Raw genomic sequence first — 26,196 nt, forward strand, 5'->3', positions numbered from 1 at the left:
CCAAGCATCTCTGTGCAGTCAGATGCCTTTGTGCCACCAGGGCCACAAAAATTTGCCCCTTCTATGATTGACTGAGTGTGACCCCCCCCCCCCCCCAAACTGGGGGCTTTGACTTTGTTGGACCAACCCTGCCAGGCAGACTCAAACTTTTGAATGGGTAGTGCTGCTTTAGTGGGTCTCTGACCGTGTTTATCTTTCTGTCCTTCGTGTGTAGGTGGCTTTGGTGGGTGCCTAGTGTAGTGTACAGGGTTGGGGACCGCTCCATCATGATAAGACAATAGATTATAAATATTACTTATTTATTTTAAAATGTATATCCTATATCTGCACAAAATTGAAAGCTCTCTCTGTCACAACTCTAGCTCTTAGACACGCAACTGCCAGAGCCCGTGTAACCATTTTCCTTTCTCACTCACTTAACACAAAAACACACACCCCACCTTCTATCACAATACACCCACACATACCCACATACTTTGCATTCTATGTCCTCTGTTTGCTGTGTTTTTATCCCTACCATATTGATTCCTACCTAATTTCTGTATTTTAAGTACTTTTGTGGCGCCACACTGCAAGGTCACTGACCTCCTTCCTATAGGCTGTCTCATCGTCGTCGGTCATCAGGCCTACCGCCGTTGTGTCATCAGCAAACTTGATGTATGGAGTCGTGCACAGCCACACAGTTGTGGGTGAAAAGGGAGTACAGGAGGGGACTAAGCACGCACCCCTGACAGTCTCACGTGTTGAGGGTCAGTGTGGCGGATGTGTTGTTGCCTACCGTCGCCACCTAGGGGTGGCTAGTCAGGAAGTCCAGGATCCTGTTGCAGAGGGAGGTGTTCAGTCCCAGGGTCCTGAGCTAAGTGATGAGCTTGGAAGGCACTATGGTGTTGAACGCTGAGCTGTAGTGAAGGAACAGCATTCTCATGTAGGTGTTCCTCTAGTCCAGATGGGAGAGGGCAGTGTGGAGTGCAATTGATATTGAGTCATCTGTGGATCTGTTGGGGAGTTATGCGAATTGGAGTGGGGTCCATGGTGTCTGGGATGATGGTGTTGTGAGCATTTCATGGCTACAGATGTGAGTGCTACAGAGCGATAGTAATTTAGACATGTTACCTTGGTGTTCTTGCTCAGAGGGACTATGGTGGTCTGCTTGCAACACCGACTGGATCAAGGAGAGGTTGAACATGTCAGTGAAGACACTTGCCAGCTGGTCAGCACATGTGTACACGTCCTGTTAATCCATCTGGCCCCGTGGCCTTGTGAATGTTAACCTGTTTAAAGGTCTTTCTGACATAAGCTACGGAGAGCGAGATCACACAGTTGTCCGGAACAGCTGGTGCTCTCATGCATGGTTCAGTGTTACTTGCTTCGAAGCGAACATAAAAGCATTTAGCTCGTCTGGTAGGCTCACGTCACTGGGCAACTCGCTGCTAGGTTTATCTTTGTAATCTGTGATAGTTTGCAAGCCCTGCAACATCTGACGAGCGAACATTCCTCGCCCTATTTTTACAATAGGGTATTATGTGATACATACAGTATCATACCTGGCTTCTCCACCTCCCCTCATTCTGTACTCTGTGGTACTTTGGGGATGTCAAGAAGAGGCGTGCTTGCGTCCGAGGGAGGGAGGGAGAGAGTAAACTGTGTTTGTCAGCTTTTTAAACCCCAGAAATGTTTTCTACTCTCCTCCGCTCCTCATCCTAATGACAGACTAATCCCCCTCTCCTGTTCCTTCTCTCCTCCACCGATTATAAATAGGTCTCTTTCTCTTTTTTTTCTCCCCTGCTCTGCCTGCTTCGCACTGAAAATTAGCCGAGATGATGAGTCTGCTCTTGCAAGCAATCAATTCTCTGTGCTAAGTCCCTCAAAAGAAGGTTACCTGTGGCAATAGAGACCCAGGCAGCTACGAAACCCCAATCCTGCCTCTCCTGCCAATTTTCTATTCAACTAATTAAAAAAATTGCATCGGCCTGGAGAGTGAGCTGAATGAAATGTCAAAATATTGATGTGATTTTAGCGCGTTTGTTATGGGGAGCGACAGGTAGGGAGGCAGGCAGGCCGTAGCTGTGTGGAGGAATTAGGAGTGGCTGTGCCAACCAGGGGGTACTTTAATGATATTAGTAGTGATCTAGTTATTTATGAGGCTGTAAGTTATTCATGCCCCGTGCTGGCTATCTGTCACAGCTTGAGCTGAGTGCTTTGACTGGAGACAATTATAGTCTGGCTAAATACTGGCGGCCGCAACGCTGCGGTACTTCAAAGTCTTTCAAATTATTTACTGTCTTGAGTGTCTTCTTCACCCCTCTGCCCATGGTGATGGCCTTAAGTACTACAACCAGGGGGGTGTTCAGTAGGGAGGAAACGTTTGGAAACATTTATTACCTGATATTGTCCAATTAGAGATGCTCCATTGGACTCCGTATTTGTACAAGTGCAGGGTTCGATACTGCGACCAAAAGTGTCACATTTGCGACCATTTGACTTGGCAGTCCGACACACTTTTATTTTTAATTTTTTTACCTGGTCACGTTAGTTTCACAATTTGCTTTTTTATTATCATGATTAATTCAAACAGTAATGTGCAATTGACCAAAAATATACCAACTTTCTGAGGAGGAAACAACGGCACGGGAATTCCCCAGTCTGTGTGTGTGTACGTAGGGCCAAATGTCTACCACTTTGTATAGCTGTACCGTCGATGAAAATGGAAATTAACAGGTAACTACAAAGTACCCTCTGCCTACCTGGCAGCATCATTATGATTTGCATCAATCCAGTGGCCATTTGTTTTGAAAACTCCATCACAAGTGCACTACAGACCTAGGCGGCGTGTCCATAAGCTAAGCTAAAATAAAATTGGCAAAATGATGTAACCTAATTAGCCTACTCCGGTCTATACAGAAATAAAATCATTCAAAATAGGCTACTACAGTAGAAAGCATGATTTGGCCACAGAGGATGATTAACTTTTTTTTTTAAATATATGAAAGCTGGTGGTTCAATATTCCCAGTTCTTCAATATTCCCAGTTCTTCAATATTCCCAGTAAAGAAGTTTTAGGTTGTAGTTGTTTTAGGAATTATGACCCGTCGACTATTTCTCCCTATTTGTAATTCATATACCTTTGACTATTGGATGTTCCGAAAGGCACTTTAGTATTGCCAGCCTAATCTCGGGAGTTGATAGGCTTGAAGTCATAAACAGCGCTGTGCTTCAAACATTGCTAAGAGCTGTTCGCAAACGCAGTAAAGTGCTGTTTTTAATGAATGCTTACGAGCCTGCTGCTGCCTACCACTTCTCAGTCAGACTGCTCTATCAAATATCAAATCATAGACTTAATTATAATAAACACACAGAAATACGATCCTTTGGTCATTAATATGGTCAAATCCGGAAACTATAATTTCGAAAACTAAATGTTTATTCTTTCTGCGGAATACGGAACCATTTCGTAATTTGTTCGACGGGTGGCAACCCAAAATCTAAATATTGCTCTTCCATTGCACAACCTTCAATATTATGTCATAATTATGAACAATTCGGGCAAATTCATTACGGTCTTTGTTAGGAAGAAACACAGTTCGCAATGAGCCAGGCGTCCCAAACTGTTGCATATACCCTGACTCTGCTTGCACTGAACGCAAGAGAAGCGACACAATATCCCTAGTTAATATTGCCTGCTAACATGCATTTATTTTAACTAAATATGCAGGGTTAAAAAAAATATACTTCTGTGTATTGATTTTAAGAAAGGCATTGATGTTTATGGTTAGGTACATTTGTGCAACGAATGTGCTTTTTTCACAAATGCGCTTTTGTTAAATCAGCCTTTTGGCGAAGTTAAATTAGGCTGTGATTCGATGATAAATTAACAGGCACCGCATTGATTATATGCAACACAGGACAAGCTAGTTAACCTAGTAATATCATCAACCATGTGTAGTTAACTAGTGATTATTTGAAGATTGATTGTTTTTTATAAGATAAGTTTAATGCTAGCTAGCAACTTACAATGGCTCATAGCAGCCTCAAGGTTCTTTTGACGCTGCACTCGTGTAACAGGTGGTCAGCTTGCCACGCAGTTTCCTTATGGATTGCAATATAATCGGCGTCCAAAAAGGCCGATTTTTACCGATTTATTATAACTTGAAATCGGCCCTAATTAATTGGCTATGCCGATTAATCGGTCGACCTCGAGTTGGAATGCTATAGATCCGCTTTACATTACTTTTGCTAGCTCCCCCTTACCTCAACTTTTGCTTCTCACCTCTCAACTCCCCCCGGGACACATCTTCTCCTCTTGTAAGGAGACTACATCACAGAGGCACCTCTAAGGCCTGTGGAGAGAGCGCATGTGTTTTAGTGTGGAGAGGGCATGTAAAGCCTTTACAGTGTCTTCAGGATGTATTCACACCCCTTGACTTTTTCCAAATGTTCCTGCTTTACAAAGTGGGATCTACATTAAATCTACATTAAATCCTAACATTTGTTAAACCCCCCCCCCCCCCTAATATACTGTATCTTGATTACATATGTACTCAACCCCCTGAGTCAATACATGTTAGTCTTTCTGGGTAAGTTTCTAATAGGTTTGCACACCTGGATTGTGCGATATCTTCACACTATTATTTAAAAAAATTCAAGCTCTGTCAAGTTGGTTGTTAATCATTGCTAGACAGCCATTTTCACGACTTGCCATATATTTTCAAGATGATTTAAGTCAAAACTAACTAGGCCACATCTTCAGTGTAGATTTGGCCTTGTGTTTTAGGTTATTGTCTTACTAAAAGGTGAATTTGTCTCCCAGTGTCTGTTGGAAGCAGATTCAACCAGGTTTTCCTCTAGGATTTTACCTGTGCTTAGCTCTATTGTTTATTTTTTATCATAAACTCCCTAGTCCTTGCCACTGACAAGCATACCCATAACATGATGCAGCCACTCCCATGCTTCAAAATATGAAGAGTGGCACTGTGATGTTTTTTGTTCGATTAGCCCCAAATGTAACGCTTTGTGTTCACGACATAAGTATTTAATTTCTTTGCCAAATCTTTTCAGTTTTACTTTAGTGCCTTATTGCAAGCAGGATACATGTTTTGGAATATGTTTTATTCTGTACGGGCTTCTTTCTTTTTAGTATGTCATTTAGGTTAGTATTGTGGAGTAACTACAATGTTAAACTCTAACTATGTCTTTGTGTTAACTCCTGAACTTATTTAGGCATGCAATAACAAAGGAGTTGAACACTTATTGACTCAACACATTTCATCTTTTCATTTTTAATGAATTTGTACAAATTTCTAAAAACATAATTCCACTTTGACATTTTGGGGTATTGTGTGTAGGCTAGTGACAAAAAAAGCTACATTTATTCAATTTTAAATTCAAGCTGAAAGACAGCAAATTGTGGAAAAAGTCAAGGGGTGTGAATACTTTCTGAAGGCACTGTACGTATAAAGGGCCCCCACCAAGATGTAGTTACAACACTTACTAGCTTTTTACCCTTCACCTCTGAAAGGTAGGCTTCATGTGTCTACAGAGAGAGAGAAAGCCAGGGAGGGAGGATGGGAGAGCGAGAAGATCTTTATAGCGAGCACCTAGAGAGATCAACTGAGTACTGAATCACCTTTTTATTAATGCAATAAAGGGATAGGACACACACAGCAAAGTGTGTCTGAGCTGATGTGTTGGTCACTGGGAAGGCTGTGTGTTGAGTCTGGCAGCATGTTGGGTCTCTGGGCTGAAGTGATACCATTGTTCCCTCGAGCTCCATGCTCAGGGGGATTAAACAGACTGGTGTGGTCTAGAGTCTAATCTCAGACCTTAATGAGCCAAGGCTTAATCTGCCAGAACAGGACAGAGTAAATAGACACTGCTGCTAAAGTACATCATCAGGACATGTAACATCGGTTAGTTTTGATAGTTGATACTCCAGAATCCATCTATGTTGGCATCATGTCAAGGGAGGGTTTGGATCAGATGCTGTCTGGATACACATTGACTGACTGCCCCAGAGACTGAGATCAGCTTTTTGTTCTGTTCTCCGTCCCCACCCTGCTCTCTATCCTAGCCTCAACTCTGTCTTCTCTCGCTATTTTTTCTCTCTCTATCCCTCTCTCTCTATCCCTCCCTCTCTCTCTATCCCTCCCTCTCTGGTTTCTCTTCACCGAGTCTCCTCAGATCCGTGGGGCTTGGAGAGTTGTTATCTCTCCTGAGTCAAGGGTAACCACCACCAGGGTCTCTGTGGGATCAATTTAAAAGGGAAGCGCTTGTCTCTCCTCTCATCCTCCTCTCCTGGCCGGGCCCTCCTGGCTAATTGGTTCCGCTCGCCAGGAACACACAGGCTTTTGATCTCTCCCTCGTTAAGTTTTGGGAGCTTGGCGCTCAAAGTCTTGTCTTCATAATCCAACAGGGTTTCTGTTCCACTTTACCGAGTATCTGTGTCTCTGGGTTTGCACCTGTGTGAGATGTTGTTTCAATCTTTTCAATCTTTTTTGTACCATCTTTAGTGAATCTACTGCAGTTTCTCAAAGTAAAAATAAAATGCCTCCCCCTGGTTGACTTCTGTAGGCACTGAGCAGCTTGCTTCTTGACACACAGTAATGCTACTCTGGTTAGAAGTGTCTCGCAGCTCCAATGTATTCACTCACAGTGGATCTGCTTTTCTCCCGTCGGTCACAAAGAGAAGGAAAGGAACGCTGCTGGCACTTGCGAGCAGTCTCTGTCCCTGGCTGAGCAGTTGAACTGTGTCTCTTTTGTAAGACATGAATTACCATTGACCCTAATGTACGAACAAGTAGAGCGACCTGGGACAGACAGGCTAGTAGGGGGAGAATGCTGCAGGCTTCGCCTGCCCCATCTCACAGGGAATTGGGATGGTGAGTGACTAGTCTGCGTGGTATCACGGTGTTGTGTCTAGCTCAACCATGGCAGGAGGACCCTAAGAGCTCTGGTCAAATGTAGTGAACCATAGGGACAGGTCTGGGATCTGCCAGGGACCTCACAGTACGATATTATCTCGACACTTAGGTGGAGATACGTATTGCGATTTCTCTCGATTCTGTATGTATTGCGATTTGAAGTTCCAAATATATTGCTCACTATATGTCTGCTGCAGAGAGACAAGGGAGTCATGAGAAAACTAGTTTTGATCTGTCATGGAAATAAAAGTTCTGAAAACAAATTGGCTCCCTATTTAAAAAAGATGATGGAGAACAAGCTTCAGGACGAAAAATATTGGAGTTTTGGCTCCGGCACAGTCGACTAGCGCTACCAATTGCTACCTTTTTTATAAATCCATATACAAAAATAATATTGCAACATGTAACTATCGTTTTTTAATTTTCTTCTTCCCATCACTAATTGGTTGCAATTGTGACGCAATTGTGACGCAGCCATGCACTATTCAGTTAGTATGATACGATATAGGGACACCCTGCCTTCTTTTCTCATATAGCTCTCACACATATGGGACGGGATAGGTTTTGGGGTGAGTTCTGCTCGCTTTTAGAGAGCCAAGCTGTGCTGGAAAATGCAATGTGAAAATAAAAATATCTGAAAGCCCAGCACAGTACAGCACGGAAGACAGTGTGAGAGGCCTTACTGATATAGGGCCTGTGTGTGTGTATTCTAGGATTTGTTAATATAGGGTTAGAATGGGGGCAGAAGTAGAGAGGAGAGACAGACAGTCAATGTTTGGACAGGAGCCAGCCAGGACCCTCCCACTCGTCTCCAGAGCTGGTCAAATGGTGTGTGTGTGTGCGTGTGCGTAAGTGTGTGTACGGAAAGTATTAATTAAGTATTAAAGTATTAATTTCAGACCCTTGAGTTTTTATTTTCTTTTTGTTAGGTTACAGCCTTATTCTAAAATCGATTATATGTTTTTTTTCCCCTTATCAATTTATACACAATACCCCATAATGAGAAGGCAAAAATAGTGTTTAGAAATTGTTGCTAATTTATAAATAAATAAAAATCTGAAATATCACATTTACAGTTGAAGTCGGAAGTTTACATACACTTAGGTTGGAGTCATTAAAACTCGTTTTTCAACCACTCCACAAATGTACTGTTAACAAACTATAGTTTTGGCAAGTTGGTTAGGACATCTACTTTGTGCATGACAAGTCATTTTTCAAACAATTGTTTACAGACAGATTATTTGACTTATAATTCACTGTATCACACTTCCAGTGGGTCAGAAGTTTACATACACTAAGTTGACTGTGCCTTTAAACAGCTTGGAAAATTCCAGAAAATTATGTCATGGCTTTAGAAGCTTCTGGTAGGCTAATTGACATAATGTGAGTCAATTGGAGGTGTACCTGTGGATGTATTTCAAGGCCTACCTTCAAACTCAGTGCCTCTTTGCTATACATCATGGGAAAATCAAAAGAAATCAGCCAATAAAATTGCAGACCTCCACAAGTCTGGTTCTTCCTTGGGAGCAATTTCCAAATGCCTGAAGGTACCACGTTCATCTGTACAAACAATAGTACACAAGTATTAACAGGAAGGAGGCTTGTTCTGTCTCCTAGAGATGAATGTACTTTGGTGCGAAAAGTGCAAATCAATCCCAGAACAACAGCAAAGGACCTTGTGAAGATGCTAGAGGAAACGGGTACAAAAGTGTCTATATCCACAGTAAAACGAGTCCTATATCAACATAACCTGAAAGGCCACTCAGCAAGGAAGTAGCCACTGCTCCAAAACTGCCATAAAAAAGCCAGACTGCGGTTTGCAACTGCACATGGGCACAAAGATCATACTTTTTGGAGAAATGTCTTCTGGTCTGATGTAACAAAAAAGAACTGTTTGGCCATAATGACCATCGTTATGTTTGGAGGAAAAAGGGGGAGGCTTGCAGGCTGAAGAACACCATCCCAATCGTGAAGCACGGGGTGGCAGCATCATGTTGTGGGGGTGCTTTGCTGCAGGAGGGACTGGTGCACTTCACAAAATAGATGGCATCATGAGGTAGGGAAATTATGTGGATATATTGAAGCAATATCTCAAGACATCAGTCAGGAAGTTAAAGCTTGGTCGCAAATGGGTCTTCCAAATGGACAATGACCCCTAGCATACTTCCAAAGTTGTGGCAAAATGGCTTAAGGACAACAAAGTCAAGGTATTGAAGTGGCCATCACAAAGCCCTGACCTCAATCCTATAGAAAATTTGTGGCCAGAACTGAAAAAGTGTGTGCGAGCAAGGAGGCCTACAAACCTGACTCAGTTACACCAGCACTGTCAGGAGGAATGGGCCAAAATTCACCCAATTTATTGTGGGAAGCTTGTGGAAGGCTACCCGAAACATTTGACCAAAGTTAAACAATTTCAAGGCAATGCTACCAAATACTAATTGAGTGTATATAAACATCTGAGCCACTGGGAATGTGATGAAAGAAATAAAATCTGAAATAAATAATTCTCTACTTTTTTTATTCTGACATTTCACATTCTTAAAATAAAGTGGTAATCCTAACTGACGTAAAACAGGGAATTTTTACTAGGATTAAAGGTCAGGAATTGTGAAAAATTTAGTTTAAATGTATTTGGCTAAGGTGTATTCAAACTTTCGACTTCAACTGTACGTAGTATTCAGACCCTTTACTCAGTAATTTGAAGCACCTTTGGGAGCAATTACAGCCAAGAGTCTTATTGGGTATAACACTACAAGCTTGGCACACCTGGAGTTCCTCCCCAAATACTCTGCAGATCTTCTCAAGCTCTGTCAGTTTGATAAAGTAAAAACCCAAACCGGTCCGTGCATCAATACCAGTATATCGCAAAAAACGGTATACCTCCCAGCCCTACTCTGGAGCAGGTTTTCATCAAGGATCTCTCTGTACTTTGCTCCGTTCATCTTTACCTCAATACCTACTAGTCTCCCAGTCCCTAATGCTGTGGGGATGCTTTTCAGCGAGATTATGCCACCACCTTTCTTCACCGTAGGGATGGTGCCAGGTTTCCTCCAGATGTGACGCTTGGCATTCAGGCCAGTGAGTTCAATCTTGGTTTCATCAGACCAGAGAATCTCATGGTCTGAGAGTCTTTAGGTGCCTTTTGGCAAACACCAAGCAGGATTTCATGTGCCTTTTACTGAGGAGTGGCTTCCATCTGGCCACTGCCATAAAGGCCTGATTGGTGGAGTGCTGCAGAGGGTTGTCCTTCTGGATGGTTCTCCCATCTCCACAGAAGAACTCTAGAGCTCTGTCAGAGTGAGCATGGGGTTCTTGGTCACTTCCTTGACCAAGGCCCTTCTCCCCCTGATTGCTCAGTTTGGCCGGGCGGCCAACTTCAAATCAAACTTTATTGGTCACATACACATGGTTAGCAGATGTTAATGTGAGTGTAGTGAAATGCTTGTGCTTCTAGTTCCGACGCTGCAGTAATAACCAACAAGTAATCTAACAAATCAAAAAAACAAATTACTGCTTAGTTTCCTAAGAACGTGAAGCGAGGCGACCATCTCTGTCGGCATCATCTTGCTATAACTTTAGGAAGACTCTTGGTGGTTCCAAACTTCTTCCATTTAAGAATGATGCAGCACACTGTGTTCTTGGGGACCTTCAATGCTGCAGACATTTTTTGTACCCTTCCCCAGATCTGTGCCTTGACACAATCCTGTCTCGGCGCACTACGGACAATTCCTTCAACCTCATGGCTTGGTTTTTTTGCTCTGACATGCACTGACAACTGTGGGACCTTTATATAGACAGGTGTGTGCCTTTCCAAATCATGTCCAATCAATTGAATTTACCACAAGTGGTCTCCAATCAAGTTCTAGAAACATCTCAAGGATGATCAATGGAAATAGGATGCATCCGAGCTCAATATCGAGTCTCATAGCAAAGTGTCTGAATACTTATGTAAATTCTATTTTAAAAAATTAAAAGAATTAGCTAAACTTTCCAAAAACCTGTTTTCGCTTTGTCATTGTGGGGTATTGTGTGTAGATTGCTGAGGAATTAGTTTCATTTGATCAATTTTAGAATAAGGCTGTAACTTAACAAAATGTGGGAAAAGTCCAGGGGTCTGAGTACATTCCCGAAGGCACTGTATATCATACCAAGTTTTATTTTCTTCTTTCTTTTATATACACAGGGCTAAACATGTAGGCTAGGTCCTGTAGTACGATTCCAAATGGGGGTGATTGAATGATTGACTACATTCGAACTGTACATTGTGCCACCATGTGAGGCAGCATGACTGCCCGGTACTTTCCAGTTGGATTGGAATGAACAACTTTCTTTGTACTACCCATAAGCCAAGGCTTGGCCTACCCTAGCCTTCTCCACACAAAGTTAACAAACTGATTTTAGAGATGTTTTTAGATGTGAGTCTATTTCATGAAGCACCCTGCCTTGGCATCAATGGAACCCCTTATTATCTCACTGGTGACATCACTGCCGTCCTCTAATTAAGCAATAAGCCCCGAGGGGGTGTGGTATATGGCCAATATTATAAACTGGGTGGTTTGCCCCCGGTGCCCCCGCACATTGACTCTGTACCGGTAACCCCTGTATATCAAATTAAATCAAATGTTTTTATATAGCCCTTCTTACATCAGCTGATATCTCAAAGTGCTGTACAGAAACCCAGCCTAAGACCCCAAACAGCAAGCAATGCAGGTGTAGAAGCACGGTGGCTAGGAAAAACTCCCTAGAAAGGCCGAAACCTAGTGAGGAACCAGGCTATGAGGGGTGGGCAGTCCTCTTCTGGCTGTGCCGGGTGGAGATTATAACAGAACATGGCCATTATACAGAACGAGAGGCGTAGCCACGTAGTATGTAGATAGAATGCCATTATGAATAACATACACACACACAAAGCCTCAGCGTAGGCTAATGACATTCAACACCCCCAGGAAAACACACTTGCTCTTTATCTCCCTCTATATCAGGGCATGTATAAACAGCCTGTTTGAGGTGGAAAGCTTGATTCACAAATGTAATAATTTACATTGCAAGGTGGTTACTGGTTACAGCCCTGGCCTGGATGGTGATGGCGGAGGGAGGGAGAGGCCAATGTAAATGCCAGCCCCAGCCTTATGGAGGGAATATGAACCTGATAGCTGCATGGGAGGGTGGGAGGAAAAACAGAATGGAAGTTTGATCTGAAGGTTTATTTGAACAACTTGGTTAGAGGTCGACCGATTTATGATTTTTCAACGCCGATACCGATTAATCGGCCGATTTTTATTTATTTATTTTTTACATTTATTTATTTTTTACATTTATTTAGTAATAATGACAATTACAACAATACTGAATTAACACTTATTTTGACTTAATATAATACATCAATAAAATCAATTTAGCCTCAAATAAATAATGAAACATGTTCAATTTGGTTTAAATAATGCAAAAACAAAGTGTTGGAGAAGAAAGTAAAAGTACAATATGTGCCATGTAAGAAAACTAACGTTTAAGTTCCTTGCTCAGAACATAAGAACATATGAAAGCTGGTGGTTCCTTTTAACATCAGTCTTCAATATTCCCAGGTAAGAAGTTTTAGGTTGTAGTTATTATAGGAATTATAGGACTATTTCTCTCTATACCATTTGTATTTCATTAACCTTTGACTATTGGATGTTCTTATAGGCACTTTAGTATTGCCAGTGTAACAGTATAGCTTCCGTCCCTCTCCTCACTCCTCCCTGGGCTCGAACCAGGAACACAATGACAACAGCCACCCTCAAAGCAGCGTTACCCATGCAGAGCAAGGGGAATAACCACTCCAAGTCTCAGAGCGAGTGACGTTTGAAACGCTAATAGCGCGCACCCCACTAACTAGCTAGCCATTTCACATCGGTTACACCAGCCTAATCTCGGGAGTTGATAGGCTTGAAGTCATAAACAGCACTGTGCTTGCGAAGAGCTGCTGGCAAAACGCAGGAAAGTGCTGTTTGAATGAATGCTTACGAGCCTGCTGCTGCCTGCCACCGCTCAGTCAGACTGCTCTATCAAATCATAGACTTAGTTATAACACACAGAAATACGAGCCTTAGGTCATTAATATGGTCGAATACGGAAACTATCATCTCGAAAACAAGACGTTTATTCTTTCATTGAAATACGGAACCGTTCCGTGTTTTATCTAAGGGGTGGCATCCATTAGTCTAAATATTCCTATTACATTGCACAACCTTCTATGTTATGTCATAATTACGTAAAATTCTGGCAATTTAGGTGGCCCAAACTGTTGCATATACACTGACTCTGCTTGCAATGAACGCAAGAGAAGTGACACAATTTCACCTGGTTAATATTGCCTGCTAACCTGGATTTCTTTTAGCTAAATATGCAGGTTTAAAAATATATACTTCTGTGTATTGATTTTAAGATTTTAAGGCATTGATGTTCATGGTTAGGTACTCATTGGAGCAACGATACGCACCGCATCGATTATATGCAACGGAATGGCCCTGTTGGTGTTTTTAAGAGTCAGTAGAAAGGCCTCTTTAGTGTACTAAGTTTTCATAACTGTGACCTTAATTGCCTACTGTCTGTAAGCTGTTAGTGTCTTAACGACCGTTCCACAGGTGCTTGTTCATTAATTGTTTATGGTTCATTGAACAAGCATGGGAAACAATGTTTAAACCCTTTATAATGAATATCTATGAAGTTATTTGGATTTTTACGTATTATCTTTGAAAGACAGGGACCTGAAAAAGGGACATTTATTTTTTTGCAGAGTTTAGTTAGCTATCTAGCTAAGTGGTTAGCTAGCTTCTTCCAATATCAAGCATTTGCTTGGTAACAGCAGAGAATCCCCTGCTGGATCAAGGGCCTTGCTGGCTGATATTAGTGTTGTGTGTGCAGCAAACTGAGTAACATTTTGAGTTACTTGTGTAGTTTAGGTCAGAAACTGTACAAAATGAGGAACCATGAGGAACACCGAAATGTACAGTTAATTTGTCAGAGGACAAATCATTCACAGAGACAAATTGATATCTGTCCGACAGATAAGATCTAAACCAGGCCAGAACTTGTCCGTGTAGACCAATTTGGGTGTCCAATCTCTCCAAAAGAATGTGGTGATCGATGGTATCAAAAGCAGCACTAAGGTCTAGGAGCACGAGGACAGATGCAGAGCCTCGGTCTGACGCCATTAAAAGGTAATTTACCACCTTCACAAGTGCAGTCTCAGTGCTATGATGGGGTCTAAAACCAGTCTGAAGCATTTCATATACATTGTTTCTCTTCAGCAATTCAGTGAGTTGCTGCGCAACAGCTTTTTCTAAAATATTTGAGAGGAATGAAATATTCGATATAGGTCGATAGTTTTTTTATTTTCCTGTTTGTGGGTGAGTCCCAGAAAGAGGGCCAATTATCTACAAATTCTATCTTTTGGGAGGGGCAGAAAACAGTTTTCAACCAGCGATTGAGTTGTGAGACTCTGCTGTAGAGCTCATCACTCCCCCTAACTGGGAGGGGGCCAGAGACAATTACTCGATGCCGACACATCTTTCTAGCTGATTTACAGGCTGAAGCTATGTTGCGCTTGGTGACCTCTGACTGTTTCATCCTAACATCATTGGTGCCGACGTGGATAACAATATCTCTATACTCTCTACACTTGCCAGTTTTAGCTTTAGCCAGCACCATCTTCAGATTAGCCTTAACGTCGGTAGCCCTGCCCCCTGATAAACAGTGTATGATCACTGGATGACTCGTTTTAAGTCTAATACTGCGGGTAATGGAGTCGCCAATGACTAGGGTTTTCAATTTGTCAGAGCTAATGGTGGGAAGCTTCGGCGTCTCAGACCCCGTAACGGAAGGAGTAGAGACCAGAGAAGGCTCGGCCTCAGACCCCGACTCGCTGCTTAATGGGGGAAACCGGTTGAAAGTTTCTGTCGGCTGAATGAGCGACACCGGTTGAGCATTCCTACAGCATTTCCCTCCAGAAGCCATGAGAAAGTTGTCCGGCTGCGGGGACCGTGCGAGGGGATTTGTACTAACGTTTCTATCTGTACTTACGGCACAGACGCTGTTTCATCCTTTCCTACACTGAAATTACCCTTGCCTAACGATTGCGTCTGAAGCTGGGCTTGCAGCAGAGCTATCCTCGCCGTAAGGCGATCGTTCTCCTGTATATTATGAGTACAGCGACTGCAATTATGTTAATGTTACTACTTAGCTTCGGCTGTTGGAGGTCCTGACGAACCATGTCCAGATAAAGCGTCCAGAGTGAAAAAGTTGAATGAAAAAAAGTTGAGTGAGGGGAAAAACTAAAAATATAAACGGTAAATTAAAAAGTAAAAACCGTAAAGTTGTCAGGTAGCAAAGTAAGGTTGGCAACAAAACGCACAGCAACACGTAAACAAGTCTGCAAGTTGTGACCGGAAATCAATCACTGGTGGGTGCCCACTTAACCTAGAAGCCAGCCACACCAATGTGTCGGAGGAAACACCATACACCTGGCTGGCGAATGTGTCAGCGTGCATGCACCCGGCCAAAGGAGTCGCTAGAGCGCGATGGGACAAGGACATCCCTGCCGGCCAAACCCTCCCCTAACCCGGACGGCGCTGGGCCAATTGTGCATCGCCCCATGGGTCTCCCGGTCGCGGCCGGCTGCGACAGAGCCTGGACTCGTACCAGGATCTCTAGTGGCACAGCTAGCACTATAATGTAGTGCCTTAGACCACTGCGCCACTCGGGGGGCCCTGAAAATGTATTTTTAAAATAAATACCTGCAGTCAACTTGTGCACTAGGTAATAGATACAGAAGATTGTGTTCATCATTTTGCCCGTTAGATAATTGTTCATTATGAAGTTTACCGGTACTATTTTCCCAAAACAGAGGTTTGAACCAGCTACATGTGTTTGTTTACAAAGAAGCACAACGGGGGAGCTTCGTGGGAGTCACTCCTGCAGCGCAAATTAAGTGCGGTGAAATTTACTACAGTTTGCCAGCTATATATCTTAACTATTAAGTTAACTATCTAAATAAGTTCTCTCCAGCTGGGTTTTGCTAACGTTAACTAAGTGGCTGATGTTAGCTTGCAAGATCAAGCTTCTTGGTAATAGCAGCAGAGACATTCCCCTCTTGGATTAAGATCCCAGCTGCCTAATATTTGTTTTTTTTTGTGCTGCAAACTGTGCTTTGAGATACTTTATGAGCTTGGTTCTCTGTCCTAGGAGTAAATGTTTGCATGCGCTCGTTAGCATTTACCTAGCATCCACTATGAGAATTCCTTAGTACTTGTTAGAATTTTGTTAAAATTCTGGTAAGGGATGTTTTTTGTGTGTGTTTCCCTGCAGAAAATAGCATCCTTGTGTGCACTACCGGTAATACCGTATAACCCTGGATGGCAGAGGCACAGTATGAAAGTATGGAAATCTGTATACTGCCCAATCCTAAACCGTAGTTTTGGACTAAGCACTTTTAATTGATATTCTCCATAGATCGTCCTTTTGAATCCAGGACAAGGCTCAATCTGTTTCTGGGAAACCGGCCCTGTATGTTTAGAGTTTAGTGTTCCTTTCCTATATACTGTGCATATGTTGCATATGGGTTGACTTAAGCATTTCTTTATGTGTTTAAAACTGCAGAAGAACAGAGGCATCATTCCCTTTTGTTGGCCCGCGGACCAATAAAAAGTGTATGGATGTGGGTACACAGACCCACGAGCCACTGCGGCCCCTCATGAGTTCAATTTTTTTGTGGCCCACATCAAACTTCCCATCCCTGATCTAGAGCCATTTTTCTATAAATATGTACTGAAAACACTGTTCTCTGTGTGTGTGTGTGTATGCGCACGTGTATATGTGCGTGTGTTACCGTTACTCTGAAACAATGGAGGTGTCAGGGTGAATTATCTCTCTTCTCTGGCTGAGTGCTTAGAGATGTACCCAGAGTTTTGCTGAGTTGCAGGTGAATGAGTTGTTTTTCTTCTTTTCCTTCCCTTGTCTTTTTCCCCCTCCCTTTCTTTTGCTTTTCACTCTTGAGGTTCTCCAACAAGGTTGTTGGAAGAGGATAAGGTGTGTTAACTGAATAATTTACACAGTAGAATGCTCTTGATTTATTTAATATAGAGCCTGACAGAGTGGCCAGGGGTCCCCAACCACCCACCTGGCTGGTAGCCTGGTGTGTTAAACGAAACATTCGTTTGTCTAATGTTTGGGCAGAGCAGCAGGCGCTTGGCCGCGCGTCACCACAATCTGTGTGTCTAATGGATGCCTTAAAAATACTATCAGAAATAATGTGATTTTACAGTAGTATATTTAGTTAATTCAGCCTATATGTACTGTTTGTGTTCCAGGGGCCCGTGGAGAGGTTCAGGGAGAGGAGCAGACCTCTGGCACCGACCCTGGAAGAGAGGAGGGACCACCTCATAGAGAGAAAGGGGCCACAACAGAAGGAGGACGGAACAATGCCATTGGTAATAAAAAATAAAAAAACATTTTTCATTTATGCTGTGTGTTTGAGATAAGGCTGGACGATATGACAAAAATATAATATCACAATATTTTTTCACATTTTGGACTGTCTTTTATGTTGTTGAATAATAAAAGTTCTAAATTTGCTTTATGAGTAGTGTGTGACCATAGGGTGGAAACACATTCTAAGTGATTTCAATGGGTCTCTCTCCATTCTGATTGTTTTATACTGTTCAGTTAAAAAAACTCCTAGGGGACCCTATAATCTTTGGCTATATATAAATGTTTTCTCTTAGCCACTTCGCCTATTCCTCTTTGATTTAAAAGATACTGTTGCACAAACAACATGCTGATTTAGGGCTTAACCATCACTGGTACCAGGCTGTATAACATTTACTGGTACTAGGCTGTGCTACATTTAATGTGACTCAGTACATTTTATTAGCTAGCCAGCTAACTAGCGATTAGCATTTGAAAAATATATTTAACCTTTTATTTAACTATGCAAGTCAGTTAACAAATTCTTATTTACAATGACGGCCTAGGAACTGTGGGTTAACTGCCTTGTTCAGAGGTAGAACGACAGATTTTTACCTCAGGAATTCGATTTAGCAACTTTTCGGTTACTGGCACAAAGCTCTAACCACTAGGCTACGTGCCTCCCCAGGTAGCGGACCAACAGGACTAGCTGTTTGCAGATGTAAGAAACACAAACTAATAGTGTAATTGTAGAACGCTGGTGGATTTATATTAGGAAGCAAAGTCGAAACTGCATCGTAGTCATCAACATTGTTGCATGTGCTGCATTGACCATGCAGAGACTGAAAGCAAGTGTCTCATGGTCGAGCAACAATGAATGCGCTCCTTGAGTGACCGGGGCGGGGCTAGGTCTGTGTGGAAAGCAGCATGGAGCGAGAGAGCGGAGAGAGAGGACTCAAGTGGCAGAGTAAACTATATTTAACAAACATTCAAATACCGTTATAGAAGGTAAAGTAAAAACCCAAACCAGTCCGTGCATCAATACCGGTATATCGCAAAAAACGGTATACCACCCAGCCCTAGTTTGAGACAGACCTGCGCAGGCTTGCACAGAATATTGTTATATCATAGGAAATTGAAAGATTAAAAGCTTCTCTGTAAAGGGGGAGAAACTCCCAAAAGCCTGCCATACCTCGAATATCCAGGAATCAGAGATTACCGTTTCCTCTCCTCGCTTCTTATCATGTCCTGTTTACACAGACAGCCAGAGCAAAAGAGCGCCAAACGAACGTATCCACATCTCATCTCCTGTGTGTGATCCTCCTCTCCTCCTCCCAGGAGAGTCAAATCCCTCAACTATCATTGACCTCGTTATAGAAATAGATAATCTAACTCCGCCATCACATCTTTTACCATCTCTCCCTTTTCCTCCATTTTCTCTTTTCATCAACTCTGTACTATAATAGCTGACAGGACTGAATGAGTTGATCCTGAATGGCCTCCTGTCCTGGCCATGACAGGTTGGGGGTCATGGAGGAAAGGACACAAGGAAAGGAAGCTATCTGCCTCGATTGAGACACTGCCACTGTGTTCCCTCTGCTTTATGCCTCCTCTTTCGAGGCCCATTAAAACTAGCTAGTGAGGGTAAGGTTGTGTCTGTCTGTGTGTGTGGTTAAACAGCATCACTGAAGGTAACTACAGTAATTACCCAGGGTTCCCTTTGATCCTGCCAGACAATGTTTCCCAGGTTCTAATGCCCATCAAAGACTCTGGAGCAGCTGCTCAATTTGTGCAGTAACCTTTTCTAACTCTGCTGAGACGAGAGAGAGACAGGCGGGCTTTCACCTTTCCCTCTCTATACCTCAGGAATGAGAACTGCGTTTTTCAGTTCGGGCGCTAACTAACCAGACCTGGGTTCAAGTGGTATTTGATTTATTTTCAAATACTTTACAGCATTTGATTGGAGTGCCTAGACGTGTGGGTTTTGCAGTTTTTGGACTATTCCATTGGTTCCATTGTGCCGGTTAGCTCAAACAAGCACAGTTAGTCATTGAAGGATTCAAAATCAATTTTGAACCCAGTGTGTGTGCTTAGTCCCCACCTGTACTCCCTGTTCACCAATGACAGTGTGCCCATGCATAACTCCAACACCACCAGCTGATGACACGACGGTGGTAGGCCTGATCACCGACGACGACGAGACAGCCTACAGGGAGGAGGTCAGAGATCTGGCTGTGTGGTGCCAGCACAACAAGGCTCAGAAAATTGCCAAAGACCCCAGCCACCCAAGCTATAGACTGTTCACTCTGATACCGCATGGCAAGAGGTACCGATGCACCAAGGCTGGGACCAAAAGGCTTCTATCCCCAAGCCATAAGACTGCTAAACAGTTAATCAAATGGCCACCCAGACTATTGCATTGACCCTTTTTTGCACAGACTCTACCCACACACTCACACACACTGACACGCCAACACACACATACACACGCACTACATACGCTCACACACACATGCATATTGATGCCACACACAAACACACACGTACTTTCACACCACTTACATTGCTGCTACTCTGTTTATTATCTATCCTGATTGGCTAGTTGCTTTTACAGCTACCTACATGTACACATTACCTCAACTACCTCGTACCTCTGCACATTGACTCAGTGCTGGTACACTGTAAAAAAAAAAATACATGTCATTTGACAAACTTCACTAACATTTTACAGTAATTTCCTTTTTTTCAGAATAATGAACAAATTCTAGTAAAATTACAGTAATCATCTCTAATTCAAAAATCTTCCTGTAATTTTACAGTTAACCTTTTCATACGTGAGTTCCAAATATATCTAACAGTCACCCCAGTGTGAGTTGTTTTATGTACGCGATGTCAGAATGGACAGTGGAGTACTTCTCAGAACAGGACAGTAAACGCAACATTACAGTTGAAGTCGGAAGTTTACATACACTTAGGTTGGAGTCATTAAAACTAGTTTTTCAACCACTCCACAAATTTCTTGTTAAAAAACGAGTCCTATATATCGACATCACCTGAAAGGCCGTTCAGCAAGGAAGAAGCCGCTGCTCCAAAACCTCCATAAAAAAGCCAGACTACGGTTTGCAACTGCACATGGGGACAAAGATCGTACTTTTTGGAGAAATGTCCTCTGGTCTGATGAAACAAAATAGAACTGTTTGGCCATCGTTATTTTTGGAGGAAAAAGGGGGAGGCTTGCAAGCCGAAGAACACCATCCCAACCGTGAAGCACAAGGGTGGCAGCATCATGTTGTGGGGGTGCTTTGCTGCAGGAGGGACTGGTGCACTTCACAAAATTAGATGGTTTCATGAGGCAGGAAAAGTGTGGATATATTGAAGCAACATCTCAAGACATCAGTCAGGAAGTTGAAGGTTGGTCGCAAATGGGTCTTCCAAATGGACAATGACCCCTAGCATACTTCCAAAGTTGTGGCAAAATGGCTTAAGGACAACAAAGTCAAGGTATTGGAGTGGCCTTCACAAAGCCCTGACCTCAATCCTATAAAAAATGTGTTGGCATAACTGAAAAAGCATGTGCGATCAAGGAGGCCTACAAACCTGACTCCGTTACACCAGCTCTGTCAGGAGGAATGGGCCAAAATTCACCCAACTTATTGTGGGAAGCTTGTGGAAGGCTACCCGAAACGTTTGCCCCAAGTTCAACAATGTAAAGGCAATGCTACCAAATACTAATTGAGTGCATGTAAACTTCTGACCCACTGGGAATGTGATAAGTTTTTCTGCATTGACCCCTTTTTGCACTAACTCTTTTGAGTCATCACATACGTTTCTGTTACTGTTTATTATCTATCGTGTTGCCTAGTCACTTTATCCCTACTTAGATGTACATACAATGCCTTTGGAAAGTACCCCTTGACTTTTTCCACATTTTGTTACTTTGCAGCCTTATTGTAAAATGGATTAAATACAAATAAAAATCTTCATCCATCTACACACAATACTCCATAATGACAAAGCGAAAACAGGTTTTTAGAAATGTTTGCTAAAAGTACATTTATTTACATAAATATTCAGATCCTTTGCTATGCGACTTGAAATTGTGCTCAGGTGCATCCTGTTTCCATTGCTCATCCTTGATGTTTCTGCAGCTTGATTGGAGTCCATCTGTGGTAAATTCAATTGATTGGACATGATTTGGGAGGCACACACCTGTCTATATAAGGTCCCACAGTTGACAGTGCATGTCAGAGCAAAAACCAAACAGTGAGGTCGAAGGAATTGTCCGTAGAGCTCCGAGACAGGATTGTGTCGAGGCAGAGATCTTGGGAAGGGTACCAAACAAATTCTTCAGCATTGAAGGTCCCCAAGAACACAGTGGCCTCCATCATTCTTAAATTTGGAACCACCAAGACTCTTCCTAGAGCTGGCCACCCAGTAATCAGGGGAGAAGGGCCTTGATCATGGAGGTGACCAAGATCCTATTTTTATACATTTGCAAAAATTTCTAAAATAACTTTTTGCTTTGTCATTATGGGGTATCAATTTCATAAATTTTAGATTTAGGCTGTAACGTAACAAATTGTGGAAAAAGTCAAGGGGTCTGAATACTTTACGAAAGCACTATATACCTCAATTACCTCGTACCCCAGCACATCGTCTAGGTACTGGTACCCCGGGTATATAGCCAAGTTATCGTTACTCATTGTATTTATTCCTTGTTTATTTTTTTTATTTTTTTCTGCATTATTTGGAAGGGGCCCGTAAGTAAGCATTTCACTCTTATTCCACACTTGTTGTTTACGAACCATGTGACAATTTTTTTTTTTTAATTGAGCCACAAGACCCATTTTTATACTAGCATATGAAGTTTCTAAAAGCAGGTCAAGGCAACACCCTCTTAATTTACAAAAAAGTACTGTAGCCTGGAGTATTAGTACTTAGAGCCTGGAGTACTAATACTCCAGGCTACAGTACTTTTTTGTAAATTAAGAGGGTGTTGCCTTGACCTGCTTTTAGAAACTTCATATCACCTCTTAGAGGAGGAGAACCTGTGGGACGATCTGCATATTCCTTTGATCTCCATCAACCAGGTCTCAGGGAACAGTCATCATTAAAGAAAAAGAGGATGGCCAGACAGACTGGGTGCCTCTTACGCTAGCCCTTCTGCTACCTATACCTGACGCTGCTAGCACTACCACTCCCCCACCGTAAGATCGCCCTTCTCTGAAGCATGAAGCTGCCCTTCGCTTCAAACAGCTCCTTGAGGTGCGGTCAAAGCCACTCTGTCCTTCACCACCCAGTCCAGTGATCGAGGTGCACTGCCCTTGGATAGAGGGATTGTTTTCCTCCTCTTTCTTTCCTTTCTCCTCTCTGTTTATATGTCTCTCCGTTCGTCACGTCCCTGAACCGGCTCACACAGACAGAGCTGTGTTTTATACACACACAGACAGAAAGAGAATTTCCCCACCTCTCTGACTGCGCCCCACGTTCTACCGTTTCGTCTGCTCTGTGTATGCAGTACATGGTGCCTAAAATTAGAAAGCCACACGATCCTTTCCTTCCTAGCGGAGGAGCCCCATTAAACGAGTTCTCCCATAGCACTGCGATGTTCTGTGTTGTCATTTAGGTGGGACTAGAGAAGCAGGTGTTTTCTTAGGCCCTATTCCCACTACGAGACATGAAGGAGAGTCTGAGGAGCGGGGTGGTGAAAGAGAATTCTCCTTTTCAATTCACATTACAGTACATCCTTGCCGTGTCTTTTATGGTGGCTGGCAACGTGCCATTCTTAGTCAGCAGCTCAAATTGACCGTAAATATCACAGTAGCCAGTAAGCACAAACTATTCAACAATGACAGAAACTTTTATTTTAAAACGTGTTACACAATTGAATAATGCAACAATTCACAAGCATGTACTGTATGTGCTGACAATTAAGGGGTTTATTTTCTCGTCTGTAGGCTACATTCATTACATTTTAGCTTCAGTACAAAGCACAGAGTTGCTATATCAGCATGTTTTCAACATTAGCCTATCAAAAATGAACAATTAACCCTCTCATATGAATAGAAAAGTACAGTAGGCCTACCTTACAACATTACAACAAACACGGCGTCATTTTTATCAATATCATGCAAATCATGTGAGTTCACCGTGATCAACTGTTTTATATGGAAACCCACCCACCCACCCCCTCCAAACAAAAATGCCTCATGATTTGTCAAAGTGGACAATTAGTCTGTGCTTAGTCTGATTACCACAGCTGCCAGTAGCCTAGAGAAGCCTATGCGCTCTGATCTCATCTGGACCAGTGGAAACATCATGTTTTTATAGCCTAAGCTATGTATTTGTAGCCTAAAATAGGCCAATTTATTTGTGTTCTGAGAAATTGTGATTGTGATCTAATGTGGTTTATACACTTCGGTTGCTTAGGCTACCTAGGCCTTTTTAATACACAATTATTGACTGGAATGAATCAATCAACACAATACTGATGACATACTGTACGAGTATCTTTTTAATTACTTTTAATTACAGATTAGAAGAAGAATTGGAAATGGGATTCACTAGACTTCTACCAAGTGGATCAGATTCAGATCCACTTTATTATCCCACCAGGGGGATATTAATTTGGTCATGTGCTTACAAAGACAGTACATAAAACATGACACAGAAACTACACAAAATAATTCATTCAGAGCGCTATAGCTATACATTTTAAAGTGAAAGAGCAATATGCTGTGTACTCGAAGGACCAACAGACAATCTATTATACAGCCTAATAGCTGTTGGAATTAAAGAGTCCCCATATCTATCATAATCTACCCTTGTCCGGCTACTGCTGAAACTGAATTTTGAGTGAAGGGGATGAGCACTGTCCTGTGGTAATCAGACTGAGCACAGAACTTTGAACTTCCGGCGCCGACAGAGATGGCCGCCTCTCTTCGCGTTCCTAGGAAACTATGCAGTATTTCGTTTTTTTATGTATTATTTCTTACATTGTTACCCCAGGTAATCTTAGGTTTTATTACATACAGTCGGGAGGAACTATTGGATATAAGAGCAACGTCAACTCACCAACATTACGACCAGGAATACGACTTTCCCGAAGCGGATCCTCTGTTTAGCCTACCACCCAGGACAATGGATATATACAGTGGGGAGAACAAGTATTTGATACACTGCCGATTTTGCAGGTTTTCCTACTTACAAAGCATGTAGAGGTCTGTAATTTTTATCATAGGTACACTTCAACTGTGAGAGACGGAATCTAAAACAAAAATCCAGAAAATCACATTGTATGATTTTTAAATAATTAATTTGCATTTTATTGCATGACATAAGTATTTGATCACCTACCAACCAGTAAGAATTCCGGCTCTCACAGACCTGTTAGTTTTTCTTTAAGAAGCCCTCCTGTTCTCCACTCATTACCTGTATTAACTGCACCTGTTTGAACTCGTTACCTGTATAAAAGACACCTGTCCACACACAATCAAACAGATTCCAACCTCTCCACAATGGCCAAGACCAGAGAGCTGGATTTTTGTTTTAGATTCCGTCTCTCATAGTTGAAGTGTACCTATGATAAAAATTACAGACCTCTACATGCTTTGTAAGTAGGAAAACCTGCAAAATCGGCAGTGTATCAAATACTTGTTCTCCCCACTGTATATATACAGTGGGGAGAACAAGTATTTGATACACTGCCGATTTTAGCTTAGGCTATGATACACTGCCGATTTTGATACACTGTATATATACAGTGGGGAGAACAAGTATTTGATACACTGCCGATTTTGCAGGTTTTCCTACTTACAAAGCATGTAGAGGTCTGTACTTTTTATCATAGGTACACTTCAACTGTGAGAGACGGAATCTAAAACAAAAATCCAGAAAATCACATTGTATGATTTTTAAATAATTAATTTGCATTTTATTGCATGACATAAGTATTTGATCACCTACCAACCAGTAAGAATTCCGGCTCTCAAGACCTGTTAGTTTTTCTTTAAGAAGCCCTCCTGTTCTGCACTCATTACCTGTATTAACTGCACCTGTTTGAACTCGTTACCTGTATAAAAGACACCTGTCCACACACAATCAAACAGATTCCAACCTCTCCACAATGGCCAAGACCAGAGAGCTGTGTAAGGACATCAGGGATAAAATTGTAGACCTGCACAAGGCTGGGATGGGCTACAGGACAATAGGCAAGCAGCTTGGTGAGAAGGAAACAACTGTTGGCGCAATTATTAGAAAATGGAAGAAGTTCAAGATGACGGTCAATCACCCTCGGTCTGGGGCTCCATGCAAGATTTCACCTCGTGGGGCATCAATGATCATGAGGAAGGTGAGGGATCAGCCCAGAACTACACGGCAGGACCTGGTCAATGACCTGAAGAGAGCTGGGACCACAGTCTCAAAGAAAACCATTAGTAACACACTACGCCGTCATGGATTAAAATCCTGCAGCGCACGCAAGGTCCCCCTGCTTAAGCCAGTGCATGTCCAGGCCTGTCTGAAGTTTGCCAATGACCATCTGGATGATCCAGAGGAGGAATGGGAGAAGGTCATGTGGTCTGATGAGACAAAAATAGAGCTTTTTGGTCTAACTCCACTCGCCGTGTTTGGAGGAAGAAGAAGTATGAGTACAACCCCAAGAACACCATCCCAACCGTGAAGCATGGAGGTGGAAACATCATTCTTTGGGGATGCTTTTCTGCAAAGGGGACAGGACGACTGCACCGTATTGAGGGGAGGATGGATGGGGCCATGTATCGCGAGATCTTGGCCAACAACCTCCTTCCCTCAGTAAGAGCATTGAAGATGGGTCGTGG

General features: G+C 42.5%; 1 protein-coding gene across 5 annotated transcripts in view; it reads left to right on the top strand.

Annotated features, from left to right (window-relative positions):
- Positions 1 to 26,196, top strand: part of LOC139583752 (zinc finger protein 438-like) — a 93,579-nt gene that overhangs the window by 39,658 nt on the left and 27,725 nt on the right. For all 5 annotated transcript variants that reach the window (XM_071415185.1, XM_071415186.1, XM_071415187.1 and 2 more), the window contains one exon: positions 17,263 to 17,382. The gene's annotated coding sequence lies outside the window, so the exon portion shown is untranslated. The remainder of the gene's footprint in view (positions 1 to 17,262; positions 17,383 to 26,196) is intronic.

Source organism: Salvelinus alpinus, chromosome 8, assembly GCF_045679555.1.
Source record: "Salvelinus alpinus chromosome 8, SLU_Salpinus.1, whole genome shotgun sequence".
Classification (NCBI taxonomy): domain Eukaryota; kingdom Metazoa; phylum Chordata; class Actinopteri; order Salmoniformes; family Salmonidae; genus Salvelinus; species Salvelinus alpinus.